Below are 12,628 nucleotides of genomic sequence, written 5' to 3'. Positions count from 1 at the left end.
AAAAAAGGAGAGTAAGAGAAAAACAGCACACCATGAGTGCCAGATGAGCCCTAAATCACCTATCTGAACTTTTAAGAGAAAAATACTTTGTTGTTGTTTGAGTCGCTGTTAAGTTTTCTATCACAAATACACTCTTCATATACCAACATGTAAATAATTTTAAAACTACTGTTAGGTGAAAAAAACCAAGCTAAGAGTATATAGAGTATGCTACCATACCTGTTTCTTTTAAAAAGGTAGACAGTGGCTGGGCTTGGGGATCACTCCTGTAATCCCAGCACTTTGGGAGTCCAAGGCAGAATAATCCTTGAGTCCAGGAGTTCGAGACCAATCTGGGCAACAAAGTGAGATTCTGTCTCTACTAAAAAAAAAAAAAAAAATTGGTTGGACATAGTGGTGCATGCCTGTATTCCTAACTACTTGGGAGGCTGAGGTGGGAGGATATCTTGAGCCCAGGATGTTGTGGCTACACTGAGCTGTGATCATGCCACTGCACTCTAGCCTGGGGCACAGAGTGAGACCTCTTTCTTTCTGTCATATATACATACATAAGTACATACGTCGAAAGAAAGAATCGTATACTGGAAGAACAGATAAGAAACTGGTAACACTGGTTGCTTCCAGAGAGGGGTAAAGTGTGCCCAAGAGACAGGGGAAGGAAGAAAACTTGTCATTTTTTGCACCTTTTGTGTTTGAATCACGAGAACATATTATTCAAAAAGTAAATGTTCTTTCATCCTACTAAAATACACAGTTTAAACTTTTTTAAAATTTTGATATATGCAGATTTCAACGATTTGAAGGTCTGTATTAGATTTTGGTTTTGAAATACTTCCACACTAAACTAATTACCCAAGAACTACTAGATACAAAATAACAAAATTTAAAATGTTGGAAAGGGGAGAAAACAGAGGGCAAGAACTCTAAATCTTTTGAGAGAAAAGGGCAAGAAAACATTTTAACCAAAAAGAGAAGCTTTGGGGTCATTTTGCTGCTTGAAATATATATTATATATCCTTTTTCTGTTTTGTTTTTTGAGACAGAGTCTCGCTCTGTCGCCCAGGCTGGAGTGCAGTGGCTTGATCTCAGTTCACTGCAACCTTCACCTCCCAGGTTCAAGCGATTCTCCTGCCTCAGCCTCTCGAGTAGCTGGGATTACATGCATGCGCCACCATGCCTGGCTAATTTTTGTATTTTTGGTAGAGATGGGGTTCTACCACGTTGGCCAAGCTGGTCTCAAACTCCTGACCTCAAGTGATGCGCCCGCCTCAGCCTCCCAAAGTGCTGGGATTACGGGCGTGAGCCACCATGCCCAGCCCTATATATTTTTTTAATTTCTCATCATTTGCTCTTAGGGTAAAACAAAGCAGCCAGCTAAATCAAATCGTCCAACAAGCCTTTTCTGTGATTAACTGAAGAAATCATTACAAAAGGTTCTTTCTTGCTAGAGGAGTACAGTTTCTCAACAGTTACAAGTAGGATCATTTGAAAGTCTATGAATCAGATTGAAATAAAATGATTTCTGAGACATGTATCAAACAGGCCATACATGGTTTTCTTTTCAACACTATTTTAAAATATGTGAATATAAACTTTTGCCTTTTTCGTGGCATAAACAACACAACTAGAGTTATTCAAAATCTAACTACTCTTAATTAAACCATTTAATTTTGCAGTAGCCCAAGTCTTGGACTATTTTTTTCCCAGCTATGATCAGTGTATGTAATTTTATATTCCATTTTTTTGTACTTATTTCTATGTAATGATTATAATTTAAACACACAAAATTTTAAAAATTCCTTTACTTTAGACATTTCCACAAAAAAAATTTGATTTTCCTTTTGGAAAACCTTGTTTCTCACACCAATGCCAAAAGATGACTAACCACATCATAAGGTAGAGATCATGAAGCAAAAATTATTGATCCACACCAATTACAAGTAACTTGTTAAGCAATAAATTATATTTAAACCCACAAAGGATACATCATTTATATCTCCTGGCTGACAGTACAGATTGAGAATCCCTAATCCAAAAATCTGAAATCCAAACTGGTTCAAAATCCAAAACTTTTTGAGCTCCAACATGATGCCACAAGTGGAAAATTCCACACCCAACCTCATGTGACAGGTCACAGTCAAAACACAGGCACACAACAATGAAGATGACAATGTTAACACAGCAAAAAAAGTGCTTATTGCCGACATGATGCAAAAGCATGATGGGCTTATTAGAGAACTAGAGCAGCATGCATTCATAACAAAACAAATCATGCTGATTTATAAAATCAAAGAGAGACTGGTAAGACAAAAACTGTTGTTAATGAGACAAGTGACTCCGGAGGAAATATTTTTAAAAGCCATCTAGCAGAATGCCTTGTCTTCCCTAGAGGCCCCATTTCCTGGTCCCTCGATTGATTCTGATGTTTCTTCCGGCCTTAATAAAACAAACAAACAAACGAAAAATGTCCAGAAACCTTTTAATCAAAAAATAACATCAGAGGTAGAGACTGAAAGCCTAACCTTATTTGCTGATGCTGTTGCTTAACAGCAGCTACAGATATTCTGGTGATGCTATTGTGCTTAGTTACCCTGAACACATTATTATTCCACTATATTAATGGTATGTCATACTTTTTACTGTTATTTTTTACTTTTTTCTTATACTTACGTGTGAATAAGTAAAAGAAAATGACTGCTTATCAGTAGCATATAAATTCAGTTGAGTGTGATGGTGATGCCAAATAACTACAGACTATGCACATAAGTGACTAAGATTGTGACACCTTTGCTAACAGTTCAGTGTACACAAACTTTGTTTCCTGAACAAAATTATTTAAAATGTTGTATAAAACTACCTTCAGGCTATGTGTATAAGATGTAAATGATGCTGGGTACAGTGGCTCATGCCTGTAATCCCAGGACTTTGGGAAAGAGGTGGATCACCTGAGGTCAGGAGTTCGAGACCAGCCTGGCCGACATGGTGAAGCCCCATCTCTACTAAAATACAAAAACTAGCCAGGTATGATGGCACACCTGTAATCTCAGTTACTTGGGAGGCTGAGGCATGAGAATCGCTTGAACCCTGGAGGTAGAGGTTGCAGTGAGCCAAGATTAAGCCACTGCACTTCAGCATGGGCGACAGAGCGAGACACTGTCTCAAAAAAAAAAAGTAAATGAAACATAAATGAACTGTTTCAACATGGGTCTTATCTCCAAGATACCTCATTGTGTATATGCGAATATTCCAAATTCCAAAAAAAATCCAAAATCCAAACCACTTCTGGTCCCAAGCATGTAAGATAAGAGATATTCAACCTGTAGTACAAACATCAAATTGTTTTGAACAGGGTTGGAACAAACAAAATCACTTCTCCTTTAAAAATCCTTAGTAACTAGTGTGGAAATTTCGTGAGGGGCTTACAATCATTAACCCTATCAGAGTAAATGCTCCTGAGAGCAAAGACTACACTTTCCAATACAGTTATGTGTATTATTCTATAAAGCAGAATTTCAGCAACATAGACTAAAGGAATATTCAAATGTAGAAGACTCAAAAAGTAGGCACACTATTAATATTTGGTAAGTAAACTGAACAGGAGTTTAAAAACAAATACAATGCACAAGGAAATAAAAGTAAGCATTATTTCAAGATATCTACACCACAGCCATACAATGCAAATGACAAATGTCTTGAAGAAAGCCAAAAATTACACCGAGGTTCATTAATGAAGGCTTGATATGGTTTTCTTCTAAAGGGGAAAAAAACTAAGTTTGTATCTGCCAAGAACACTAAATTGAATTCACGTTGAATCTTCAAGAATATCACGGTTACTTTAACAAACCAAGAAGTCTAACATCCTTTAAAAGTAGAAAGATGGGAAATTACACTCATTTTTTACAAATTGGGAAGGGAAAGAGGTAAAGATTAATTTTCTCTTCTAAGTTATCAATTTGGAAGGGAAAAAAATGACCTAATCAAATTTTCATACAGCATTATCCATGAATACTAAATAAGCAGCATAAATACAAGCACGGGAGTTACTCAAATTCAATTCTAACCAATTTTGACTGAACATCTGACTTATGCAAGACTGAACTTATGCAAGAGTCCAAAATCTTAACACTTTTAACAGGAATTCTCACTGGATTATGACTTCGGTAATACCAACATGTATTTAAATCATAGCCATTAAACATGAGAAACATGAACAAATGTTCACTTCGACAAGTGTTCGCTTAAAGGAAAACTTGAAACACCTGAAAAGACCTTTAATGAAATAAAACTGGAATGTTTAAGTAGACCAACAAATGAACTGGCAGGAAGATTTTAATTGCTAAAACTGTTATCTTTTAAAGAGGCATGTTCTCCTTCTTGTTATGTCCCTTAAAAGGGGATGGAGGAAATCCCATGAAATGTTCATAACGGAATGTTGTTTTTTTTTTTAAGAGATAGGGTCTCACTATGTTGCCAATGCTGGACAGCAGTGGTTATTCACAGGCACAATCACACTACTGATGAGCATGGGAGTTTTGACCTGCTCCATTTCTGACCTGGAGACCTCCCTTCACCCCTCCTTAGGTAACCTGCTGTTCCTCAACTCCTGGGAGAATGAACAATTCTTTTTTTTTTTTCTTTTGAGATGGAGTTTCGCTCTTGTTGCCCAGGCTGGCGTGCAATGGCAATCTCAGCTCACCGCAACCTCTGCCTCCTGGGTTCAAGCAATTCTCCTGAATCAGCCCAAGTAGCTGGGATTCCAGGCAGGCGCCACCACGCCTGGCTAATTTTGTATTTTTAGTAGAGTCGGGGTTTCTCCATGTTGGTCAGGCTGGTCTCAAACTCCCAAACTCACGTGATCCGCCCTCCTTGACCTCCCAAAGTGCTGGGATTACAGGCATGAGCCACTGCACCCAGCCGGAACAATTCTTAAAAGAAGCTTTACAACTCCTCATCTTTGCAATTTTTTTTTTTAACCTCATTTGGCCAGAAAGAATGTTCTCTGCATTTTAAAACAGGACAATTAAAAGCAAGATAAACATGGTAAAGATTCACAAAATAAAACTAGACAACTGCCATAAGAACTGAGGTGAGGCCAGATATGGTGCTCAAGCCTGTAATCTCAGCACTTTGGGAGGCTGAGGCGGGAGGATCACTTGAGCCCAGGAGTTCAAGACCAGCCTGGGCAACGGCATGAAACCGTCTCTACAAAAGATACAAAAATTAGCCGGATGTGGTGGCACATGCCTGTAGTCCCAGCTACTCAGGAGGATGAGGTAGAAAGATTGCTTGAGCCTGGGTGGTTGAGGCGCATTGAGCTGAGAACGCACCACTACACTCTAGCCTGGGTGACAGAGAACCTGTCTCAAAAAAAAAAAAAAGTAACATAAACAACATTTTAGGTAACCACAAACACTCGAAATCCAGAGGCTAGGTCCCTGACTCAAATAAAAAGAGAAGAAAATAAATCATTTGGTTTTTTGTTTTTTTTTTTGAGATGGAGTTTCACTCTTCTTGCCCAGGCTGGAGTGCAATGGCACAATCTCGGCTCACTGCAACCTCCACCCCGAGTTCAAGAAATTCTCCTGCCTCAGCATCCCGAGTAGCTGGGATTACAGCCATGCACCACCACACCCGGCTAATTTTGTATTTTTAGTAGAGACGGGGTTTCACCATGTTGGTCAGGCTGGTCTCAAACTCCTGACCTCAGGTGATCTCCCCGTGTCGACCTCCCAAAATGCTGGGATTGCAAGCGTGAGCCACCACGCCCAACCCATACACTGTAATTTTTAAGTGTAAAAAAACTGTATACCCTACAGTCTTAAAAATATATGCAATTAGCACTAGGCATGGTGGTGCACACTTGTAAGTCCTAGCTATTCGAGAGGCTAAGGCAAGAGGACTGCTTGGGCCCAGGAGTCTGAGGCTGCAGTAAGCTATGATTGTGCCACTGCACTCCAGTCTGGGCAAAAGAATGAGACCTTTTCTCTAAAAAAAAAAAAAACCACACACACTTAGAATGTAAAGTTACATTTTAATTTTAGGAAAAGTTGTAACTTCCTACCAGCTAATAAAACAAAAATGTGAACTCTCCAGTAAAGTTAATTTTTTTGGACTTTAATAACCTATTATATTTACCTAAAGGGGGAAAAACACAAAGTGTTAAATAAAAAGAATAAATTCTTGGCCGGGCGCAGTGGCTCACACACCTGTAATCCCAGCACTTTGGGAGGCCAAGGCAGGCAGATCACGAGGTTAGGAGTTCGAGACCAGCCTGACCAACATGGTGAAACCACATCTCTACTAAAAATACATTAGTCAGGGGTGGTGGCAGGCGCCTGTAATCCCAGCTACTCAGGAGACCGAGGCAGGAGAATCGCTTGAACCCAGCGGGTGGAGGTTGCAGTGAGCCAAGATCGCACCACTGCACTCCAGCCTGGGCGACAGAGCAAGACTCTGTCTCAAAATAAATAAATAAATAAATAAATAAATAAATAAATAAATAAATAAATTCTTAAAGACTGCTATTTGCCAAAGAATATAAATAATATATCTGTAAAATTATGCTAAAAGAAAAAGTGACAGAAATTAACTAATGCACTTAATACCTGGCATATAAAATATACTATAATAAATCGGCTGTGAAATTCCGCAAGTTAAAAATGTTGGTTTTTTTTCAGCTTTTTATCAATCTAATCACATAGCCTATGTTAAGTAAAATACAGCAAAGAAAATGTTAAATGAAAGACGATTCCTTAAAGCATAAAGCTCTAAGGCCCTCTCTGGACTTATTTTCAGGAAATATTTCGATAGTCCTTTGTTCCACAAATGAGCTAAAATATAGTGATGATGGTACAGCTCTTCATCCAAGAAAGAAGACAGTCTGAACAAGAGAAACCTATTCCCTAGGGTTAAAGTGACTGGAGTTTGTAAAAAGTACTGAAAACCTCCAGAGAATAATCCTGATGACTGAACTTGAAATAAAACCTCTTGCCCTACTTTGGAAACAAGTTTGCCTCTCCTGGTTTCTGGACAATAAAGAAAAAGTGTCCTCTGAGACTACCTTATGAAACTCAAATTTCATCTTCAGAAACTCCAGCTAATCAATAATTCCCTATTCTGTAGTTCCAAGAATGATTCTACAGTTTCAAATATACTATTCTATAAACAAAATCTTTTTAATTGTCATAAAGCAAATGAACACCAACTCCTACAAATGAATCCGCTAAAAAGCGTCTAAGTAAACAAGCAGAGTACAAAACACAGCAACTGCTTTTTTTTTCCAGGGACATTGTCTAGAGACATGTCAGTGTATGACATACAATCATCAGCTTTCCTACAATACAGCCTTCAACAGAAATAGGGCAACCCAAGGCCCTGGCAATAGAACTGTCTACCCACCAAGAAGGCTGAGAAAGACACAAAATCGGCATGTGGCATGTGCCCAGCCAGACTTCGAAGCGTTTGTGCTCTGAGATTTAAAGTTCTTATAAGGTTGTCTACAAGGAAAAAAACATGTCAGCAGGGCCTATCGTGGTCCGATGTGTGCTAAATGAGTCCATGACAGGATTAAGGGTGCCTTCCTTATCAAGAAGCAGAAAATCATTGTGAAACTGTTGAAAGTACGCAGTCAAAAAGCTAAATTTGGCCGGGTGCAGTGGCTCACGCCTGTAATCCCAGCACTTTGGGAGGCCGAGGTGGGCAGATCATGAGGTCAGGAGATCAAGAACATCCTGGCCAACATGGAGAAACTCTCTCTCTACTAAAATACAAAAAATTAGCCGGGCATGGTGTGGCCTGTAGTCCCAGCTACTTGGGAGGCTGAGGCAGTGGAATCTCTTGAACCCAGGAGGCGGAGATTGCAGTGAGCCGAGATTGCACCACTGCACTCTGGCCTGCAACAGAATAAGACTCTGTTTCAAAACACTAAACTAAACTAAACTAAAATAAATAAAATCAAATTAAAATTAAAATTAAAAAAAGCTAAATTTAAAATGAAACTTTTGGAGTAAACAATTAATTTCAAAAAAACATAAAGCTACAAATTTACATAGCCCAGCTATGTCCTTTCTAAAGATAAGGAAAAGCCAAGTCTTCGATATGTGCCTATAATTCAGGGATAATATATGAAGCTTAGAATTTATTAGGGGAGATAAGGCTCATTACGTGTGAAACAAAGAGCAACAAGCAACAGTATACAATGAAATGCCAACGTGCTGAGTGGCTAAGTACTCAATACACACACCACAGGAATGTGGGAAATGGTAAGGATGTTACAGAGGGATTGGTGAGTCCAACAAGGTTTTATGGGAACAGACTTCCCAAAACAGATGTTATATTTGGAGAAATGAAAGGAGAAAGCAAGGCTGAGGAAACTGCCTCAATACCAGGTTTATGGCAGGGAGTCCCAGAAAATGGAGAGGAAGGGTGGGACCATCTTATGACGTCTAAACCTAGGCAGGTTTTCGTTTGGAGAGTAATATCATCATCCCACTGGAATTTTTGTTCAACTAACCTGACAACTGTGTATAAGACTGAAGGGGGCAAATATGGAACTATAAAAAACCATCACAGACACAATTACAGAAATCTAAATTCACAATGATCATTGGTCTAGACCTGTGTTATCCAATACAGCAGCCACTAACCACATGTTGCCTTTGGCACCTGAAATATTAGTAGTCTGAACTGAGATGTGTTTTTTTTTTTTTTTTTTTTTTTTAAGGAGATGGGTCTCGCTCTGTCATCCAGGCTGCAGTTCAGTGGCACGATCATTGCTCACCATAACCTCAAACTCCTGTGTTCAAGAGATTCTCCTGCCTCAGCCTCCCAAGCAGCTAGGACTACAGGCATGGGCTATCATGCCCAGAGGGATATGCTTTCAGTGTAAAATGCACACCAGATTTCAAAGATGTTATATGAAAAAAAAGACTAAATTATTTCAGTAATTTTTATATTGATTACAATGTGAAATCATGTTTTGGATATATTGTGTTAACATATTTTTAAAATATTTTTCAACTGTTTCTTTTTTAATGTGGCTAACTAGAAAATGTTAAATTACATACATACAAGGTTCATATTATAGTCAACCCTCAGTATCCAGGGGGATTGGTTCCAGGACCTCCCATGGACACCAAACTCCGTGGATGCTCAAGTTCCTGATATAAAATAGTGTAGTATTTGCATATAACCTATGCACATTCTACCGCATACTTTAAATAAACTCTAGATTACTTAAAATACCTAATACAATGCAAATGCTATGTAAAGAATTACGCTGTACTGCCACGACAAGAAAAAATATCTGTACATGTTCAATACAGATGTAATTTCTTTTCCTCAAATATTTTCAATCTGAGGTTGGTTGGATACATGGATGCTAAACCCACAGAGGGCTATTTCTACTCAACAGCACTGCTCTACATAGTTATCTCAACTTTTCTGATTCTCCCATCTCCATTTTTTAAAACATTTTTAACATGTACCCACAAATATGAAATGTGATATATACACATGTACCACTGTACATGATATATATACACATGATATATACACATGTACCACCGTGCATGTGTGTATATATCTACGTACCACTGTATATGATATATATACAGTAGTACATGTATATATATCATGTACTAATATATTTTACATGCATATAAAATGCACATAGGATGAGAAGAATAAACAGAAGTTTCAATATTTTTCTTTCCACAATCCAATGTACTAATTCACACACTACCACACTGGAGGTTTAAGATATTATCAAAGAGACTAAACAAAAAAAGGCAAATGCAAATGAAAGTTTCACTAAAACTTAATGACCGGTTGACCATGGAAATAAAGGGAGAGGATGGACATAATGCTATTTGCTACTCAGTATCTACTGGCTCTTTATTTTTTTTTTTGAAGGGGAGGGGCACTTAGCATTATTCCAGATCCTGCCATCCACTGCTTCTTGATTTTCCCTTGGAAATCCACTTCCTCTCCCATGATGCTGCTTAGGAGAGAATGACCCCCAGCTCCAGAGGTAGGCCCAGGCTCGCTAAACTAATTAGCAAATCCTATTTCTCTTGCTTTAATCATTGATTCAGAAATGACAACATAACCCAAAGTCAATGAGACACAAGAATACATTTCTTGAGCTTCCAGAAAGAGAAACTCTCTTCTAGCAGTGGTTCTTAAGCTGAGGCTCACAGACACTCCAAGGGTTTATATATAGAATTAAGGGTGTCTTTAAACTCAGATGAGAAAAACAAATTACATCTTTAACCTCCAACTGAAATTTAGCATTTCCTTTTACTGTGAATTCAGCCAACACAACACAATAGTATTATATTAGCAATATCTGTTCATTTTGTCACCAGTAGAAATCACAGATATTTATTTTCCTATCACATGATCTTTTGTTGCAGATACCTCCAAATAGTGATAATACTCATCACCACTTGGAAATTATTAGACCCCACTAAATATATACATATTTTATATATATGTATATATGTATATATAAATATACATATATTTTTAACATATACACACACACATACATATATTTTTTGACGGTCACCCAGGCTGGAGTGCAGTGGCACGACCTCGGCTCACTGCAACCTCCATCTCCCGGGTTCAAGCAATTCTCTGCCTCAGCCTCCCAAGTAGCTGGGATTACAGGCGCCCACCACCATGCCCAGCTAATTTTTGTATTTTTAGTAGACGAGGTTTCACCACCTTGGCCATGCTGGTCTCCTGACCTCATGATCCACCCGCCTCGGCCTCCTAAAGTGCTGGGATTACAGGCGTGAGCCACCATGCCTGGCCTTCACTGAATCTTTTTATAAAGAAACAGGGTGAGCATGGTGGCTCATGCCTATAATCCTGGCATTTTGGGAGGCCAAGGCAGGAGGATGGCTTGAGCCCAAGAACTCGAGACCAGCCTGGGCAACATGGTGAGACCTCATCTCTACAAAAAACTTAAAAGTTAGCTGGGTGTTGTGGTGTCCACCTGTGGTCCCAGCTACTTAGAAGGCTGAGAAGATTACTTGAGCCTACAAGGTTGAGGCTGCAGTGAGCCGTGTTAGCACCACTGTACTCCAGCTTAGGCAACAGATCAAGAACCTGTCTCAAAAAAAGAAACAGATATTACCAACAATTTTTAAAAATACTTTCATAACTATATTTTAATGTAACTAGTTTTCTTTGTACAGTAGTTCTATATATTTTCCTCTGGACTTGACAGCATGAGGATGTAGCGCTTGAGCTGCAACAAACATGTGAACACAAAGGGACCAAAACCACGGAAGCTGAGCTCATTAAATAAAGGAAGAGAAAGATGAAGTCTGATCACATAAGTATAACCGAATCAAGCTTCACCTTTGGAATTTTTAATATTGTGAGCCAGTGAATTTGAGTTGGTTTTCTGTTATATCAGCATTAAAAAATCTAAATGATACAGTTTTCAATAGTTTCTACCTCCAAAAACCAGAACAATACCCATGCCTTTGGACTGAAAAAGAAAACTTAGAAAAGGCTTAACTTTGTCACAATGAGGGAATCTGGGGAAAATGAGTTCAGTTCCTCACAAACTGAATGTACTGCAGACTCAATACTCCAATCAAGCTCTCACATGCACTTCCTATTTTATATATAGGCAATGCTAAGGTTTCACATATGACCTAAGTATGGGCAAGCAGACATACCTGCATAAGACACAGAGAACAGAAAGTACAGTCCTACCCAAGGAAGTTAAAGTTGTGATGGCAGCTTTCTGATTCAACAACATGGTTCTCGGTGGTGTGGAGGCAGTAGCCTCCTTGGCAGGCAAGTTCTGCAGTGTCATTCAGGCGTTTGTTTCTAGAAGTTCAGACTAATCTGTTCATTCAGCCCGCTCAAAGTTTACAATCTCTTTCTCTCAATAAATCCTGTTTGCTACAACTACTTAAAGCAAATGCTCTTGCTACATGGTCCTGAATAAGTCAAAGTAAAAAGGGATATACAAAAGAAGCATCTTCTTAGTAGTCAGAAATCCAACAAGAGTTAACAGTTTATGAATAAAAATGTAGGCATGACTTGGATAGAATTATAACTGAGAAGTTATAATTACCCAAAAGGTAAGGGCTGGATTATAAGAAGGAATAAAGGTTCAAGAACACAGCGTTAGATAGTCTGGATCTGGAAGAGAAAGAATTGTCAGGAAAGCTGAGAAATTAGAGATAAGCAAAGAACTAAGAGAAGAGAGAACTCAAAACACGAAGTCTTCTATACAACTAAGTACCAAAGATGACAAACAGGATAAAGATTTAACAGAAAGGTCTGTGAAAAACATTACTTCCTTCCTCAAAAACTATCACTGGGTACAAAATAATACTCAAACTCCTTCCAAAGCCTGGTCCCAACCACCTTGCCTGCTACTGTTCCTTTATACAAAAGCTTCTAGTCAGTCTTTAAAAAAATAAAAATAAAAAATTCTTCTCTGGATCCTTAAATAAAGGCCTGTCCTTGTTCAGTCAGGCTGCTATAAAATACCTTACGTTGTGTAACTTCTATGCAACAGAAATTTATTGCTGACAGTTCTGGAGACTGAGAAGTCCAAGATGAGTGCACTGGCAGATTCAGTGTCTGGTGAGGCCCT

At 38.6% G+C, this 12,628-nt stretch overlaps 1 protein-coding gene across 5 annotated transcripts in view; it reads right to left on the bottom strand.

Annotated features, from left to right (window-relative positions):
- The window catches only part of FBXO34 (F-box protein 34), a 113,438-nt gene that overhangs the window by 61,901 nt on the left and 38,909 nt on the right, over window positions 1-12,628 (bottom strand). The window contains exon 2 of one of the 5 annotated variants that reach the window (XM_017873683.1): window positions 220-361. The exons of the other annotated variants lie outside the window; for them this stretch is intronic. The gene's annotated coding sequence lies outside the window, so the exon portion shown is untranslated. The remainder of the gene's footprint in view (window positions 1-219; window positions 362-12,628) is intronic. 5 annotated transcript variants of the gene reach the window in all.

This window comes from Rhinopithecus bieti, unplaced genomic scaffold (assembly GCF_001698545.2).
Source record: "Rhinopithecus bieti isolate Rb0 unplaced genomic scaffold, ASM169854v2 scaffold_7985, whole genome shotgun sequence".
NCBI lineage: Eukaryota > Metazoa > Chordata > Mammalia > Primates > Cercopithecidae > Rhinopithecus > Rhinopithecus bieti.
This window is presented reverse-complemented; position numbering and strand designations above follow the sequence as displayed.